This window comes from Lycium ferocissimum, chromosome 7 (assembly GCF_029784015.1).
Source record: "Lycium ferocissimum isolate CSIRO_LF1 chromosome 7, AGI_CSIRO_Lferr_CH_V1, whole genome shotgun sequence".
Lineage (NCBI taxonomy): Eukaryota > Viridiplantae > Streptophyta > Magnoliopsida > Solanales > Solanaceae > Lycium > Lycium ferocissimum.
In genome coordinates this window covers 54,436,782-54,456,987 of record NC_081348.1, presented here as the reverse complement: position 1 = coordinate 54,456,987, position 20,206 = coordinate 54,436,782, and the positions used below count along the sequence as shown (strand labels likewise).

The 20,206-nt window shown below is 33.6% G+C and overlaps 1 long non-coding RNA gene across 1 annotated transcript; it reads left to right on the top strand.

Annotated features, from left to right (window-relative positions):
- Positions 1-12,188: 12,188 nt before the first annotated feature.
- LOC132065679 (uncharacterized) lies at positions 12,189-18,489 on the top strand. The gene is made up of 6 exons (XR_009416769.1): positions 12,189-12,328; positions 12,415-12,496; positions 13,537-15,344; positions 16,251-16,490; positions 16,602-16,774; positions 17,294-18,489. It is a non-coding gene; the product is annotated as an uncharacterized LOC132065679 (long non-coding RNA).
- Positions 18,490-20,206: the final 1,717 nt, after the last annotated feature.

Below are 20,206 nucleotides of genomic sequence, written 5' to 3'. Positions count from 1 at the left end.
AGACACAATAACATTGCCAAAAAATATCAGTCTCCACAGTGTGGTGTAAAAGGTTTTCAGCATATTAGAGAATTTGCTCGTAAGTCAAGTACCTTTCTTGTTTGTTTTTCCTTTTGAATACTTTCTGGCAAACATAAGACTAATGAAGAGTGAAAAGTAGCCTTTTATCAAATGTCACCAGCATGCTGAAGCCATATGTTCAACATGGATTTGCCTCGGAAAGACAAATTGAGTAGCACTGTGGATGACATGAGCACACAAGAGCCAAATGAATATAGAGGATTCATGTAGCTGACCCAACAGTTAAAACGAGGTGCTAAGATCCAATCTTAGCAAAAGTACTCTCCTTGCCGACCTTCCTTCCCCATTATTTAAAAGTCCATTCCCACCAAAAAGAAATGATGTTCAAACACCCAAGGGCATGACCTAACTGGCGATGAAGTTTGACAAAAATTATAGGAGACCTCCTAGCAGAGAATGAAAAATGTTTAAGTGACTTCATTTCATCTGCCTAAGTCTTGGCGGATAAAACTACCCTTGGGTTAAGCTACTGTATAGCTTGGTAGGAGGATGTGAATACTAGCTTGCATATCAAGCCTAACTTTTAAATCATTGAACATGACATGCTAATAATAGCAAAGTCAACGCAAGAAAATGGATGGTAAATTTCAGTTTACATCTGTATGAATCCCGAACAATCCTAACGTAAAACTTACATATTTGGAAACTACCTAAAAAGACTAAAATTATTTTAGAAGTATTTGAAAATAGTAATATAAATAACTAAATAAACGATTGACCTTTGAAGAGTAAAACACTAATCCATCCATCCCTAAATACGGGTCACTTTCTGGTTCTCGAGAGTCAAGCTACATAAGAACTTTGACCAACATTTTAAGATGTATTTTTTCACAATATATGAGAAAAATTGTAATTTAGCCGTTTGGCCATGAGATTTATTCACTTTTTTTTCAAAAATAATTTTTTCACTTTATTTTAAAATCGTTTGATCATCAAATTTAACTAACAAACTTGAAGTTGGATCCCAACGTGCCTTTCTCTTTGGAAAAGTGCTCCAATACATACGTTTTCGGGAACCGCCAACTCCATCTTCGCCATCTTATAAAAAGTTTCAAATAAAGTGCTCTCTTCTCTCCTTATCAAAAAGTATAACCAATCACAACTCCACCTTCAATCCCATCCTCATACATTCCAAATAAAGTGAAAAGTATTTGGGAATCTATGGCCAAACACCTACTTAATACTCTCTCCGTCTCAAATTATCTGTCGTGATTTCTAAAAATAGTTGTCTGAAATTATTTGTTATTTTAGAAGCTCAACTCAACATTAATTATTTTTTCTCCCTTTTACCCTTCAAGACCAGAATTGTTCTCTAAGATCTACAAACACCTCAATTATACCCGTCTACCTCTCCTTGCTTTAGGAATGGATACATTATATTAATCTTCTCTTCCTTAAGAATCTTAAAATATTTAACGTTCCAATGTTCCAAGATCCTACTCTCAAACAACTTACCCCTCCTAAGAGATTATAATAAACTATACAAAAGTCTAACATAGCAAAAAAATGTAACTACAAGTGTATGGATAAATAGTAGAGTCAAAAAAGCCCCGAAACACCGTTCAACGTTCCTAATTAGTACTCCCTCTGGTCCTTTTTACTTGTCATGTTCTTTGAAACGCACATGCTCCCCGATGACCAGAGTCTGCGGCGCCGGGGAGCGACTAAAAAAAGGGGAAAAGAGAAAGAAGAAGAGAGTAAGAAAAGGAAAGAGAGGAAAAAGGAAACACATTAACTAGAGGGTTACACAGGCGGTGGTGCGGTCTAGTGGACTAAATTGGAGAGATCCATGAGAATTATTACTTTTTAAAAAATAATTTTTTCACTTTATTTTAAAATCATGTTTGATCAAAAATTTCGAAATCAACTAGATTCTCTTTTTCACCATATTAGTATCTATCCATATTCCAAATATGAAAAGTATTTTGGATAAATTTCTCTCTCAAATTATCAACATTGATTTCTAAAAATAGTTATTCGAAATTATTTGTTATTTTAGAAGAAACTCAACAAATTATTTTTCTCCCTTTTACTAATCAAGACTACAAATACCTCAATTACCATAAATAGATTAAATATTTTGAAGAGAGATTATATTAAACTTTAAAAAATGCAATAATTTTGTACCATCTATTTTTTAGTAACAATGTATCTACAATTTAAAGGATAAAGGTGGAAACAAATAACTAATTATATTTTCTTAAAGAAACCATCTGTAAATGACAAGTAAAATGGACATAGTATTTTCAGCGTTGTAATTGAGACGGAGGGAGTAGTATAGTTGTTGAATATCTAAATTTTAATTTTAAAATATTAAATTTATCTTATCCAATTTAACTTAGAGATTAGTTACATTGACTCTGCAGAAGCAAAACAATTATTTTGGGACTGGAGGGAGTAGTGTAATATGAAATGAAAGAGAGGAATTATTATTTACAGGTGCATAGGGAAGTAAAAAAAGCCACAACACAGAAACACTCTCTGCAGTCCACAGTATAGCCTGAGTTAATTTCCTCAATTTATCATCCCTTTCAAGAACTGAATTCCAAAGACAATATTCTTTTCCTAATTGAAGACTCTTCTTCACTTTAGGCTTCAACTCAAACCTTGCAGTACTAGTCTTCTTGGACCATTTAACATGTTGGCCAAATGCCAAGATATCATGTCTGCCATGGATAACATAGGTGCACAATAGAGTTGTCATGGATACTGTAACCAGTGGGCTTAGTGAAGTGATTTCTGGTAAACAGTGAGTTAAAATGAGTGATAGAGAGTTATAGAGGATGCAGAAGTGGGCCTGTAGACGGTAGACTACGTGGTGCATAACCAGACGAAGTGCACAAATACCTCCTTTTGGAGCCACCATTTATTTTTTAAAATTTTTAATTTTACCATCGTGGTGTGCGAGTCAGCTTGTACACGACTAATTTCACAGATACTTGCCACCAGGTTGTTAAAATTTGCGTAATACTTATTTTTCTTTTAGTCTTATTCTAAAATATTTATTTTTCTTGTAAGTCTAGGATCTACATTAATTACATAATATTTATTTTCCTTTTAATTTAGTTTCTGTAAGGAAAATAACACATTTTCTTTTATTTTATTCCCTTTAGTTTTTTTTTATAAATAGTGATGTAATTTTTAATTTTCAACATAAGAAACAATGTAATGAATCAATGCAATGAGTTTTCTTGTTCATTCTCTCTTCGATTTTCGCTTCCTGTTCCTCCTGTTCAATAACAGAGGTAATTCTGTCTACCAAGACTAGGACTGATGGGAAGAAATCACCTAGCATGTTTTGTTTCTGCTGAAATTTGAACCCGAAACCTCATGGTTCTCAACCCACTTCATTAATCATTGCCCATTGAACCGCATCCTTGGGTAGCCGTCATTTAATTTCTACCCGAAACTGAAAAGAAATTAAAAGTTTATCCGCTTCGAGTACAACTTCAGACAGTTGCGTCAAACTTGACAACTTAAGACATTCACTTTTATCTGAAATTATCTATTATTGAATATTCATGCAAAATAAAATGCAACGGGGTACCAATTAAATGGGGCAACCAAAGTAGGATGCCCCATGAAATTTTTACTACATAACCGCACACGTTGTTTTCTTGGAAATTAGCCCTAATAACCTTGGATATCAATGGCCTTTGAACTTTTGAGGCCCGTTTGTGTAATAGAGAAATATTCAAGGTTAAAAGTCAAAATTTATTAAATTCGAAATTTTGTTTCTAAGACAAGTGAGGTCAAAATGAAGTTTATTCACCTTTAGTGCCGTTCTTGTAAATCACCAGTTTTTACCCTTCTTTATAGTTAGGTCATAAAAGCTTTCTCTTTTCAGTTTCAGAATCGATTCGGCCAAGCTTATCAAAAACTGATTATTTAGAATAGTACTTTTTCGAATTTTGGCCAAAAACGTCCTTAAACTATACTCCAAGTTTAAATTACATCCTTAAACTATCACTATGAACAAAAAACATCCTTTAAATATCAAACAATTATCAAGTTGTAGAATTCCTCCATTACCATCGATTTCACACCATCTACCCCGGCCCATACTTGTGTTTGAACCTACTGCTATCTTGTAAATTGTAATGTTAATTAGCTTTAGCAACTTGATTCGCCGATGTTTTTACAAAAAGGAGACAATTGTTTTACGCCTAATCGAGTCATAACTTGCTTAGTCCAAGGAATATCGATCTCTTCATCCATAAGTATAGATCCGCTAATCAATTAGTTCTAATTGCTTATTGTATATTGCTTTATAATATTCTCTTTGAAGTGAATACCTAATGACACTACTATGCACGTAATTTACTAACTTAGGAGTACCAATACAGAATAAACAAATATAATTTAACTAGACAAAAAAAATTACTATCTGCATGGATATAGATCTGTGATTCGAATATAATGAGCTATTTGCTAGGAAAGATACGATTAATAAAACTGTCTTTACTTCTTTTATGTGATTATGAGTTTGATCTTACAATATCATTTAATTTGTCCAACAATTTCCTAAGGTGACATAGATTAAAAATTGTATACGAAAAATAAATCAAATTATGTAATAACAAGCTTAGTCAACCAAACTTTCCGTATCTTATTGGGTTATGAATTTATTGCCGAACTTACGTTCAGTTTAATTTTATTTTATACCTCACGCTCAGGTCTTAGCAATATATATATGTGATTTTTAAGAACTTTTTACTAATTGTCGCGGGATGCATGTGTCACTCACGGAATGCACATGTGACGCACGGGATGCACGTGTCACTCACGGAATGCACATGTGACGCACGGGATGCACGTGTGATGCACACAAAAACTAATTTTATTAAATATACAAGTGAATTTATCCGTGCTTCGCACGGTTATAAAAAGATACCAAAAATTGTTTTAAAAAAAAAAATCTATTAATAGATTAACTACAGGTATTTTTCATTATTGAATGTTTTTTCCAAAAAAATAAGAAAGAAAGGAACAGACATCTAACGTTACATTACAATTCAAGTAAAAGAAACACAAATAGAAACTAACAAAGCTAAAAACATAAAGGAAACAAAAGAATCAACTTTATTATTGGTTATATTCACTCATAAATCTTCAAATTTCACAGCTATTTTTTGTCAAGTGTACCACACATTCAACCAAAAAACGCAACAATTTTCAGCTTCAATTTCAAATACTTTTTTTTTTTTTTAACTAATCAAGTGCTTTAGATTATATGTATAATATCAACTATCCGCGGACTTAATTTAAAAAACATATATACATACAATATTCTAATTTTGAGTGTAAATTTTTTTTAAGATTCAAGAAAATGCAAAGACTTATAACATACATAGTCACATATATAAGTGGTAACTTGGATTTTTTAGCAAATCTTAACAAAACATAACTCAGTTAAGGCTTTGCCTAATGTTTGTTTGAGTTCAGTGGCGTCTATATAAGCTTCGAACCATTCTGGGATCATTTCCCTTTTGAATTCCTTACCAAACTTCATTCATGTGATTCAAAAAACATTCATTATTCTATTTGTTTATGACCATTTGAAGCTTATTCCCTCTGTCTCAATTTATGCGGCACAATTCCTATTACGATAGGCGAACTGTAAATTTTGATTGTAAATTCGGACATGAAATCTTTAATCTTTTCGAGAATTTTTTTTACATATTTAGAAACTACGTAAAAGTACTATATGCCACTATATAATTGATAATTCAAAATACTTAGGTGTATGAAAAAATTCTCAATCAAAGAAAATCTCATTTGACTCTTGAAATCCGAAAGGTGCCAAATTTCAGAGGAAGTAATATTAATACTGTCTACTGAAAGCAAAAGCCTGACTGTTAGGGATATTTCTGCAACTTCACATTCAATTTAGCAAGTTTCAGTGAGATAAAAGTTCCAATTAATAGACAGATCTAAATATATGCCATTAACAACTGACATAGAAAAGGAGACATGCACATCCAAATCCAATTACACAAAAATTTGAAATCACACAGATTACTTTATCCACCATTCAATTTACTAGGAGGAAAATATGAAAAGCCAAAGAAAGATATAAAATCAAATGAAAAGAGGAGGCTAAACGAACAAACCTTCGAGAGATTAGATATTGTTTAGAATATTTAGAATTAGAATATTTATAGACCCACGTACAAATTATTTAAACGAACAAATTGTTTAAAGCACCTATAATTTAGAATATTTATAGACCCACGTAAAGAGGGGGAAATAAATTAACCACCCATTTAAGAGTGTTATTGAATTCTGACTTTATAGAAACATTTCAGCACCCATCTAAGAGTCCTTTTAGAATCCAACTTTAAAGAAACGTTTCAGCATGATAACTGTATTCGTAACCACCATTGAGCATGATAACTGAGAAATAGAAAATAAGAGGGGAAAATATAGAAAAAGTCAAAAAATTGAAAAAAAGATAAATAGAAATGGTGGTCATAAAGAGTGTACATCATCTTATATATGTTTAATATATATATATATATATATATATATATATATATATATATATATATAGATTTTCAAAACTTTCATACTTAAATAATAATGCTATTTTGCAGGTGTCGGCAGTCTTTGTGTCAAACTAGTAAAGTGGGCCGCGCTTCACGCGGTTATAAACCGTAGTACTAGTGAATCTAAATTTAGAAATAGAAATTTTACTAATTAATTTGACAACGCTTGTGCATAATTATTATCACATCATTCATGGAATACTTATTATCTTATCATTCGCTTTTGCATGATTATTATCACATCATTCATGGAATACTTATTATCTTATCATTCATGAAATATTTTTTAATATCCGAATATTAAAAATAACCAAGATAACTTTAGCAACATCTAAGACTACTATATTTTCTTCAAAAATTAGTCTAAACAGACAAGTAAAAAACTCTAATGATAAGGTATTCGCAATACGTATTTCCAAAAACAAAATTTGAAGTAAATATAAAACGAAAGTAGTCACGACACTACAATATCAAAAAGCTAAAGTAAAAGTGTCAAAATTGTTCATGCGTCATGAAAAAAGATTTCCACAATAATTGAATTACAATAAAAATTAAATAAAATTAGACCATAAATATTTTTCTATACAAAAAAAAAAAAAAAACAATATTTAAGAGGAAAATGAAAATAAAAGACAAAAACAATCATCCTGCTAAATGAAAAGTTTGAATAATAAGAACATCTTATATACAAGATTTACAGATTGGCAACATAAGATCAACAAACAAAAGATTTACAGATTGGCAACATAAGATCAACAAACAAACATAGAGAGAAAAAAAAAAAAAAATGGTCCCCGGGGGGGGGGGGGGGGAGGGGGGGGGGTGTGGAAGCAAAAGCTTGAACAAACAGTTCAAAATACATAGAGCATACACACTCTCGCTCAAAACAGAGGGGGACACTGCATGGAGATACCGGAAGCAGCGGCAGCACTTGAACGACTTCCATTTTTAACTTGTTCTGCTATCTTCGAAGGCATGAATTTAGCCGGTTTGCTTGTCTGCAAATAATAGCTAAGTTGGTAAAAAAAATCAGCAATTCAATTCTAAAAGGGCAAACTCATAAAATTTAATTAGTAGAGAAATGTAAGGAGAATCTTCACTTGAATTCAGTCTGAAAATGATTATGAGGAATACATATTATGATATGTAATCGCGGAAATTTGGGACACCTTTGAAAATGTAACATAAAGCTAAACTCTTTAAATAAAAAGGGAAGAAAATTAAAGTGCTTCCTAGACGTGGGGAGAGGAAAACTTCTTCTGCCGTTTCATCTTCTTCTTAACTTCCTCAAACCCTTTCCTCTTTTTATGGACTGTTTAGCTACCTTCATAGATGTGGCAGAAAAATTTCTACACATACAAGGTAACAGCTAGTTTTTTAAGATTCTTTGGGTGGGTTTGGTATGACGGAAAATATTTTCCATGGAAAATGTTTACTTAGAAAATGATTTCTTCAAAAACAAGTGAGTTTCCTACTTATTTTTTTATTTTTGGTTGGATGTGGAAAACATTTTCTAGAGTTTGGTTTGACGGAAATACCAATCCAACCCTCCAACTCACTACCTCTCACCTCCTACCCTCTCCCTCCCCACAATTCCAACCTTCCCTACTACCCCCACTCCACATTTTGAAAAAGATGCTACTTTCACAAAGTGGCTATTTTTATAAGATGACCAAATATGTGCATAACTTTGCAAGTGACCTTTTTCTACGACAATAAAAAAAAAAAAAAAAAAAAAAAGACTACTTTGCACTTTGAAAAACAACCCAAAAAAGTGACTATATTTGTGAACTAGCCATTTTTTAAAAGTGACACAAAAAATGCCTATTTTTGTAAATTGGTCATTTTTTGAAAAGTGAAATGAAAATGGCTACTTTTTCAAAAATATTTTTCTTGCAAAACGACCGAAAATGCAAATTTGCAAAATTAACAACTTTTTTTGTCATTTTTCAAAAAATGGCCATCTTACAAAAGTAGCCATTTTTGTGTCATTTTTAAAAAATGGCTACTTTACAAAAGTGGCCACTATCTTAGAAATAGTTCATTGCAAAAATGGTTATTTTAATACTTTCACAAAGTGACTATATTAAAAAATAGCTACTTTTGCAAAGTAGTTATTTTTTAAAAGTAACTACTTGCACAAAATGACTATTTATGAAATTGGTTACTTTCAAAAAGTGACTATTTTTAAAAAGTATCTGCTTTCGCAAAGTCGCTATTTTAAAAGTGACTACTTTTACAAAGCTACTATTTTCTTAAGTGACTACTTTTGCAAAACAACTATTTTTGAAAAGTAGCTACTTTTCGCAAATAATATTTTTTAAAAATGGCTACTTTTGTAAAGTGATTACTTTTGTAAAGTTGTTATTTGAAAGTTACTACTTTCACAAAGTGCCTAGTTTTGCAAAGTTGAGAGATAGGGGATCTGTGGTAGGGAGGTGAGAGGTAGGGGCTGGGGATAGGTGGTGATAGGAGTAAAAGAAGAGGTAGGTGGTGATAGGGGTAGGGGTGGGGAGGGAGGTAGTGGGATGGGGTAGAAGGGGGTGGTTAAATGGTGGGCTGGGGTGGGGGTAGTGGGAGTGTAGGGATGGTTAGGTGGTGGGGTGGGGGTATTTTGGGTGGTGTAGGGGTGGTATAGGGGGTGGTGTATGGGAGGTTTAGGGGTGGCGGGGTGTGGGAAGGTCGAGGGGTAGGGGTTGGAGGTGTTGGTTGAGTGGGAGGAGACAATGGACTTGCAATGTTACTTGTGGAACTTGTTTTTCCTACTTCCATTAACGAAGTCATTTTTCTCATTTTGAAGAAACTTGTTTTCCTAGAGAAAACGTTTTTCAAGATATTTTGACCAACCAAACATGGAAAAATTGGAAAACATTTTCCATCATACCAAACACACTCTTAATGACGTATAGGAAAAGACACGTAACATTTACTTTCGGGACTGCTTATAATGCAAGACAGTTACTTTCCAATAACCAAAAGCACTAGTAATTTAATAATTAAATAATGGCATAAAAATGAGGAGAAAATCCAAGAAATGCCCAAAAAAAGGAGAAAAAAGATAAATGCAAATGGTGATCATAGAGAAATGCCACATCACCTTGTCTATATCTAACTTTAGATTATATATATAGATATAGATGTAGATATAGATATAGAGAGCTCAAGGAGTTGAGAAACATTCAGCAAAGTAAATTAGAATAAACTTCAGCTTTACTCTAAATAGTCATACAAAATGTAAGAAAATTGCTGAAAATCTCTGTGACTATAATATTCAGCATAATGTTACAACACCATATATTAATTATTACAAGTATTACAAGATGGACCAAATTTAACAAAAAAAGATAAACTAATTATCGAGCCACAAATTGGCTATAATCCCAACGACGAAACGGACATGTGATCTCACGATCCATCCAAGTTGATACACAATCATGATGATAAATATGGTTGCATGCATACATGCTCAGTTTGTTCAAATTTAGAGAGACCGATCTGACACTTATTTTGTCACTGAAGCTAATACCGTCTAAGACACAGTACGGTAAATGAGGGAATATGGCAGTTTTTCATAAGCTAATGGTTTGAGTTTCATTAGCGGTATTCGCTTAATATAATTAACTTCGTATCAACTTGAAAAATAAAAAATCCACCTAACCAGATATCCCCAACACCAAAGAAGTTACGTTACGCCGTCCAGTGAAACGACTGTAAAAATCCGGTTCTTGGAGTGCCATGGTCAACAAAGCAAGAAGAAGAAGAGCAATAAGTAGGTGTGCAAGTACTTATAACTTGCATACCTACGCACAGCACAGGGGCGGAGGGAGGAAGGGCCAAGGGGGTTCATTCAACCTCCTTCGGCCGAAATTTCACTATTTATATGTGGTTAAAATTATTTTTTATGTATATATAGTAGACGTTGAACCCACTTTGCTTCTTCGTGTGTTTACTTTTTCATATTTTGAACCCCTTAGTGAAAATTATGGCTCTGGCGCCACTACCTAAGCAATATTTGGTTGGGTGGGTGATCTTGTAAGGCTTTGAGATTCTTGATGGAATGGAGAGATCTTATAGCAGAGCTAGATGCTTTGTTCAAAGTTGTAAAAAATAAGCAAAGTATATGGTTGACTGTTTTAGGTGTTCATATGACATAACTTTGTCAGATTGATGAGCTTTAAAATTTCCGGACAATACGGTACCCTAAGTTGCACACGTTACGTATCAAAAACCAATATTCATTGAGAAGACTTCTCATATGCTCCTTTTAGAGTTGTGTTAACAAGCAGGTAAAACTTGAAAGTTCAATAACATATATATTAATTACAACAAGTATAACAAGATCGACTACATTCAACAAAGAAAAAGAAAAAAAAAATTATTAAGCCACATTTTGACTATAATCGCAGCGACTAATTGGAATGTCATCTCTCGATCTATCCAAGTTGATATATAATGATGAAAATATGGTTGCATGGGAGCATGCGTAAGACAGATAGATTTGAAACGTATTGTCATTGAAGCTAATACCATCTAAAACGGTTAGCGGAAACGTAAAAGAAAGAATACAAGATTTAATGTGATTCGGATCAAAATGATTATAGATCCACTAGAGAATAGTTGTATTAATATTATTAACAAAGAAAGGGGAGAGATCTCAATTACACTTAAGAGAATTGCTCTCTCAACTCTCTACTCACTATAAAGGATTTATGAATTTTTGGGATGATGAACAAAGAAGAATTGCCTCTTCTTTTATAGGCAAACAATGACTTGGGCTCCAAGTGTGCTACATTGGCATTTCAATTCTTCTCCATATCTTAGCATCCTTTGGCTCCAAGCAATGAATCCTTTAATTCCAAGTAATTGAGCATTCTTTGGCTCCAAGCAATAGAAAATCATTCAACTTAAATTAACACATGAGTTGTTCTATCACATGACAAAAAACCAACTCTTTCAAAAACACAGTACGGTAACCGAGGGAATAGGACAATGGCTCTTTGACTGATGGTTGGAGTTATATTGGCGGTAATTCTCCTAATATAGTGTGGCACCAACTTGTAAAATATAAATACAAGAACTCCATAAAACCAGACATCCAACAGTAAGTGTTGGATTTGTGAGCATTTTAATACTATTGAATATTTTAATAACTTCTTAATAAGCATGAGCCCTTGGACGACCAAGGGCACTTCCGTAATTGTAACTGTGATAAGACCCACTGATAATGGTACACCTGTGGGCCTTTTAAGCCATCACGTGGTATTGCCAAAATTACTTGTTGCCTCTCTCATTTGACTCACTCATACAGGGGCAAAATGGTAAATTGAATACTAGATATTTGTGTCCAAACACGCTCCAACATTCTAGAACGATCTCTCGCCTTATTACTGTCAATATAATTTAACATGTTATGAACTTGTGTGATTATGAGAAGCTTAGAAAGTATCTAATAAGAAAATTTCCTTCAGGTAAGGAAAATTATTGTTAGCCTACCTGAAGACAGTCATAAAAGAGAGAAGCTTTCAAGCAAATTCAACACGATATGCTTGGTTACCTGATGAATGAAGAAGCAAATAGGTACAAATTAACAAATGATAAGATTATTGATTTAATCATAACCATTTTGTACTGTTTCCACTACTTCTGTGATGGCTGTCGAATATCTTCATGACCATCCAAAAGTTCTTGAAGAACAAAGAGTGAGTCCAAAGTCAGAGAGTGGTTAAGTAACTACATTGCTGTTTGAATCCTTCGTAATATATAACCTTGATTTGTAATTCTGCAGAAAGAACACATGGCAATTAGAGAAAAGAAAAAGCCTGAGGATCCTATTGACTACAACGATTACAAGGCAATGCGGTTCACACGTGCGGTAAGCTCTATGTTATTTTGCTTCCTTGTGTACACTGACAAGACATTTATTTTTCTTCACGAATCGGTGACTAAAAGATACCAAAAAGAGTAAATTAGATATTTTATTAACACGTTAAAATTACGTTAGAGTAAAAATTTATTACTACATTATTAGTCTATATGAGATAAATCATTAATATAGATGGAACAGTTTGTCAACTGCAAGGTCAGCATACTGAATCTATATATTTTTGCTGGTGCAGCTGATTTTACAGACCTCCAGGTAAGCAACAATAGTAAATAGGGTTCTGATAAAAACCACTCAAGATTTTGAAATAAATGGTAGAAAGTTTGGGGAATATTTTGTTTAAGTTTTATGCACAGTCAATGTAAAGAATTTTTTCCTACTATCATGTTTTCCAAAGAATACCTTAAAAATAAAGCAGCAGTTAACTTATTATAACAGGTAGAGGTAAAGATGACCTGATGGTATAAAATTTTTTACACTTCGCATATATATAACATAAACTTTTTGTATATTTGTATGTTTTGAGTGATTGCTGTAATTATGGGCATCAGATGCAGGGACAATATATTTCTCACTTAGACTCATTAAAATCTTTAATATAATAATAGATGTATACTATATGATATTGAGAAATTTGTATGTGTATAAGCTTGCTGAACTATTTCATTATTTTGTCGGATCGAGAATCTACCTCCGAGACTTGATAGTAGTGTTCCCGTAACCTATTAGTACTTTTGTTCTAATAGGATGATTCTGGTATGAATGAGTGTGATTTTGGCGATTATGCCTTTGGTAGTCGGCACAATGTTTCACATGCATGCAATGATGCCATATCTGAAGCAAATAACATTGTTTGTGAATATTTAAATTATTATGACGTGATTTTTGATGTGCGTTATCTATAGTGGAACAATAGCGATTTAGGGAAATGGTAATTTTTTTTCCGTATACTCAACTTCTTAAATTTGTGTTTCTGCTACAAGTGAATGGTATTTTCCCCTGAGCAATATACTAACATGAGTGTAGGTGTTGATGTGTATTTGAGCTAAGAAAGGCACTTATTTTAACCTTCCAAAGGTTCAGAAAGCCGCCACTCATGCATATAGCCAACTGCCTTATAACCATCCGGATGTTCAGAAAGCCGCCACTCATGCATATAGCCAACTTGCTTATAGCTGGATGATGTCCAGCATTTAAGTCTGCTTTATATCGAAGTCCACATCGAACCATAAACACACATAATAACTAAGTAAACCTATGATGTATTATGATTTCACTAGAAAATTGAAACCTGCAATGAACATGCAGGTTATAACTGATGAATTGTTGCTTCTTTGGCAGTGTTCTGAATTACTGTGATGCAGATAGGAAGATTCATATTCTTACATTACTAGAACAATTCCAGAACCACGTTCTTATTTCAATTTTCAGGTAAAGATTCTAAATTCGACAACAATCCATAATTTTGTTCATCTTTTAGTACCAAAGTCAATTGTCTTAATACAATTGATCTGCAATTATCTGTTTCATTATTTATATAGTGCAACCCTTCTCCATCTCTTGTATAATTGCATGTCACACACCCTCCTGCACCACCAATCTTCATTAGCTTTTTCTCAAGCATATTTCCCTTCCTATTCTTTTGAGCAGTTATACACAGAGGAAGCTTCAATGAAGAAGCATAGGCGTTAAATAAGCTTTGTGCTTACCTACTTGTGTGTCTTTTTAAGTTTAGTGCCCAATGGATATCACTAACTTTTAATCTGTCTGGATGAATCTGAAGTAGTAAAAAGATGGAGTTTTGTCATAGAAACGTGATGTTAAGACTAAAAAAAATGAAGCATTAAAACGCCATCTTCTAAGCCTGTGAGATTTGAAAGTTTCAGACTATCCCTTATAGCTTTTCCACTGCACATGGCATGAATTACTTTATACATTAGATTACTGTCATGTTTAAATAGGGTAAGAACAAGAGGCTAACAAATTGATAAAACATCATCTCATATATCAGCTCTCTTATTCGTTAAACAATGTGAGATGCATTAACATTTATATCTTGATTTGCCTATGCATCTTCTCATTTGTAGGTGGATATATTTTTGTCTTATGTTCTTCCTATATTTTGATAGGAGGCAAAGATTTTGATTAAATTCCCTTTACTGTACAGATGCCAATTATTGGAACCTTTTATTACTTCTTGGTGACACGTGTTGTGATACTTTTATTTGTAGGTCACAACTGGATTCCACCGTTTCACTGATTTTCCGCTCCTCCCAGATTATTGTTTAATGTTTACTGCGAATGTACTTTTCTTAGTTGATGCAGATATGATTCTCTTTTCCCTTTTTATTCTTTTTGTTTTAAGCTTTCAACTTATATTTATTTTCCTTGTGAAATTCATTTTCACTTATGATTATGAATGCTTCGTGTACATGGATACTGAGGCTAAGAGAAAACAAATCTTTTGTGGTTAAGAAAACTGGAAAAGTTTATAGTTTGACTTGTGCTCTTATCCAATCTAATAGGGTTCTTCTTTGTCTTTCCAAAGCACTAAGTGGACTACTCAAATGTCATCCGCTTTGTTACATGTACGATCATGATTTTAAGTGTCCTTCAATGATTCGCAGGAAGGCAAGCAAAAATATTGATGCTTTGATTGATGTATCTCTGTATTATGAGGAGATCGATGCATCTCTGTACCTACTTATATTCTAAATTCGGCAAGAGGTATCGAATCTAACCTCAATTTCTATTTCAGCTTTAATTAAACAAGTACCAGAGAGTCAGGATGCTTCAAGGAAGAAAACAAGGAAATAGACAAGCCATTCTATGAGGTAATAAACTTTTAAGTTTTTTAGTTTTTTAAATACAGTTCACAAACAAAGATGTTCTCAAGATAAATAAAGAATAGACACAACAAGCTGAGTACAATTCATTTTAATAGGCATAGTTGTTCCTTTTGAACTAACTGCAGATCAGCAGTTTTAGAAGTGTTACTTTGTTGAAACAGTCTCTCTACCCGACAAAGGTAGGGATAGGGTCCTGTGTACATCCTACCCTACCCAGACCCCACTTGTTGGACTACACTGAGTATGTTGTCGTTACTTTAGGTATTATTTGTTTAGCACATTAGATTCAGTGTCTCGATAATGGTTAAGATAATGAATATGTCAATTTATATGTGCTTATTATAGAGGTTTAAGGGCACTAATAAAGCCGAGAATATTTACCTTTTTTTGGACTTACTACATGATTTCTACTTCTAATGAAAACCGTTAGTTTTCGTACATCAGGCAAAGGAAAAAGTACGAAATATGACCAATTTAAACGCTCTTTTTCCCCTGATTGAGTCCTTTATTACTTTAGGTGCTTTCTCATTGTTGTTTTTCCTGAGATCAATAATACTTGCTTATTCACGATTTTTTTTTTTAACTATTTCTATACTTCTATTGTCTCTCATTTATAGATTCATGCATTTGCACTGTATTTGTTATTTGGTAAATTATTCACTCCGAAAATTTATACAGTTAATATACCTAATGTCATTAGCAATACCACCTTTGTCTAAGCTAAGCTGTCCCATAACGGCTAAACGAGGGGATAAAAAATAAACTACATGATATGTATGGAAGTTGAACTTGATATAATAATACAGTGCGCAATATCACATCATGATCAATTACAATTATTGATGTCCACTACTTTTCACTTTCATTAGTTATAATATTTTTTACTGGTAGGAGTGCAACAAAGGAGGTGCACCAACTAATAAAGAGAAAAGATAGAGGGAATTGCAGATCTCAAAGAGAAAAAAACACTTTCTTATATGCAGGCAAGCTAAGATACATATGATGATGTTGCAATCAAGGGTTCGCAACTAGGAAAAAGAAGAAGAAATTTGTTCTTTGCTAAATTATCCTAAAAGTGTTTTGACTGATGCTAGGCATAAATCACAAAGAGGTGATTTGCCCTATTTGAAGGTATAAAAAGCAGAGACTCTTACAGTTACGTATTTGCTTGTCAGAAAGCTAATTTGTATTTACAGCTAAAACTAAACATCAAAATTGTAATTTTACTTTATCTTTTCACAGCATAGTCACATTATCAGTTACTATTCATGGTGGATCCTTTCATGAATGATCAGTCTTGAAGACGTTTGTGTGTCAGTGATGGAGGGACGAATTATTGAGGGAGGAGGAGGAGGAGAGGATAGTGAAAGATTTATATAAAGACGGAAGACCATTGCATTCTGTCAAGTGGTCAAGTACTGATGCTTGAATATTGCAGAGGCCCCAGTTTAAACTTGCCTCTTATAATTTTTCAAGTAAGATTAGTACGTTATTGTGATTTTACTGGTGGTAGGTTGAGAAGTTCAATAAGTGCCAATAAATTAAATGAATTACTAAAACCCCTTCACATTCTTGGTGCTGGAATCTTTTGTGTTAGTTTTTTTAGGATCTACTGGTTACGATAGAATCATTGAACCAAATGTAGGGTCGTATGGGTATATATATAATGCTTTTAAGTTTTACCTACCAACACGTACTATATTTTGTTGAACTAAATCAGAGTTTCCAGATTAATTGTTAACTCTTGCTCTTCCATGTTCTTCCTCAATACCAAATGCTATTGTCCAGACATTAGCACAATTTTTGTGGTCTTAGAAGGAGAGATCTTTTTTAAAGTAATTTTTTTAAAGAAGGCAGCGAAGTTTTTTTTTTTTTAATTGATTAACAAAACTTCATTTACATAGTTCAATGTGATGTTGTCCTTGTTGGCTCAGGATTTGGTGGAGGTGTTGTAGCAACTGTTCTTGCAACCTCCGGCCAGAAAGTTGTTCTCGAGAAAAGAAACTACTTCACCAAGTCTGATTACTTCCCAAATGTATAAATCAAGAGGAATAGTCTCAACTTTGGATGGAAAAATAATGATCTTGCTAGGATCAACAGTTAGTGATGGCTCTACCATTAATTGGTGAGCCTGCAAAAAGATTCCTAATTCTGTCATACAAAAAAGGGGCGATGATAAAAGAATCCCAATTTTCCAGATCCCCGAGTATGTATCGGCTAAGGATAAGGTTTGTCAACGAATTAATGTGACTGAAAATTGCACGCAAGGAGGTCTCCAGAATCAAATTCTCCGGAAAGGATGAGTCTTGAAGTTGAAGGCGTGCGACGCAACTCATCTGAGAATCATTATTGTGGCTCATGCTGCTATGGCTGCAGAAGAGGTGAAAATAAAGAACTGTTACAACTTGGCTGGTGGGTGCGATGGACTACTGAGAGTGATTACAACCGGACGCAAAGCTGAGAGATTCATACTAGAAAAAACAAGTCTGGGAAAGAGAAAAAATGTTCTTTTGTTGTTTCTCCTAACAGACTGAATATCAACTTATTTGTTTGCTCTTTCTTTCAGCGGAGACTTATCATTTTTACTATGTGTATGCAAAAATGGTGGCTCTGATAAATATGATCATGATGGAAAGTTGAAATATGCAAGTAAATTTCGACCTCTCTAAAGACAGATTTGTAGCTAAAGTTGCCCTGCCTTCAATATCCTCAGTGTGCCTTTCCCTTCAAATTACCAAAATAAATTTTACTTTATATGCATTTATATAGGGTGACCTTGAATAGTATATTATCTGTTCAATGGTGAAAGTTCTGAAATTTCGCATATAATTTGTGCAGGTTTTGATAAGTTTATCATTGGAGTCATATCCAGGAAGAATAAGAGGTTATTGTTCAATATTAGTTGATGCTGCTAAGAGACGGAGTCATATGCTGGAAGAACAATAGAGTTCATGCAATATTAGTTGATGCTGCTAAGAAAATTCCTGAAGCATGATACATCCAGTTCTCATTAGCTAATCAATTGATTAAATACATGTGAACTCCGTTTAAATTTATGAAAGTGGCTACTCCCTTGTTACGTTCATTGTATGAATCTATGTTCTAATATAAAAATCCAGCAAAGTCGGGCATCCGCCCGTGCTGTGCACCGGCACCCACCATCTAGTATATTAAAATGCATGGCTTGTTAGTGGGCATAAAGTGGAGAAAGTGGTGTTATTATTCTTTGTAACTCTTGTAACCACTAAAGCATGTTCTTGCACATTATCTCCTACTAATTACCCAACTAAAACTCAAATTACTATCCACTTTCTTGACATTTACTTGTGGAAGAAATCCTATACCTATATAAAAGATGTTTCTTCCTTGTGTTGTGTGGATGAGAAGTATTATCTTCTGTTTATATTTTGAGGTTAGTGTAGTGAAAGAGAGAGTTGAGAGAGAAAAATATTCTAATTAAGTCTCCAACTTTATTCACTACAAAAAGAGTGTAATTTTATATTAAAGGAAGGTGTTCTTTTGGTGGAGTTTTGTCGCTTCAACTTGTCTGGAGTTGTTTGAGCTACCCTACATTGTCGCGCTGCTGTATCCTAGTGTCACGTCTCAAACCTGATCCTGGTGCAATAGGCATCTGATGCTAAGGAACCGCACCGGCAGCACCTTATAAAGTAGAGGTACAACAAATTGTAATTCATATTCAACAACACATTTAAAGCTTAACCAAAATTAAGACAGTTATAAGTGGAAAGTTGAAGCGATGTAAATAATATCCATTAAACGTGAAAAAATGCCCCAACAAGTCAAACAATGACTTCAACAACTACCGCCATACTGACATTTATCTATGGAGCTTCTAAGAGGAATAAGTAAATATTCTAACTTCGAGAAGCAGCCCGGAACTAAAAGCAATAAAATCTAAAAATTGGTGGAGTACCACGAACAAGCAGGGGCGAATTTAGGTAGAAAATTTAAGGCACGTGAACCCATAGTCTCTTCGTAAAACTACATAGTTTATGTATATATTTTATAAAATTGGTACTCCCTCTGTCCCAATTTATGTGATACACTTTACCTTTTACGCTTAACGAGATGATCTATGACCACACAGATATCTTTGGCTTATATTTTACCACAAGATTGAAAAGTCTTCCTTTATTTCTTAACCTCCGTGTCCAGTCAAATTATATCACATAAATTGAGACAGAGAGAGTATAAATTACCTGCTAAAACACATGCTACAAGACGGCTAAATGGTGCACTTGGTTGAAGGTTGAGTTGTTTACATAGAGGACTAGGGATCAATTCCCACTTAACACATTTTTATCCTTCTTTTTTTAGTTGTGAACCCTTGTTCTATAAGTCCTAGATTCATCTTTGCGAACAAGCATGTGGCATGTGGGTTCGCCGATAAGTCACGAAAAGAACAAGTCCACCTACTCCGTACTGTCTTCATAAACCTGCTCTTCTTCGTTATCTGACATACCATCAAAAACAACAATGGTATGTCTGAGTATACTCAGTGAGTGTCTACGGGGCAATAGTTATAGCAAAATGTACAAGTCATAAGTATGATTGAAAACAGTGTTAAGAAATAGTTCAAAACGAATCATAACTTATCATGAAATCCGGTACAAATCAAGGACGAAGAAATACTTACTTTGAATCATTATGTCGTTTCTCATTACCTTAAGTTATTTCAATTTAATTCAAGTTCATCACGTGCCAATTCATTGCAACCACAATCATGCCAATACAGGCCCAAATCAATAGTAACAAAGAGATGATCACCTTAGGTTCCCTATGTCGCATAGAAGCACCATATTGGAGCTATCAACCTGCAGTGGCAA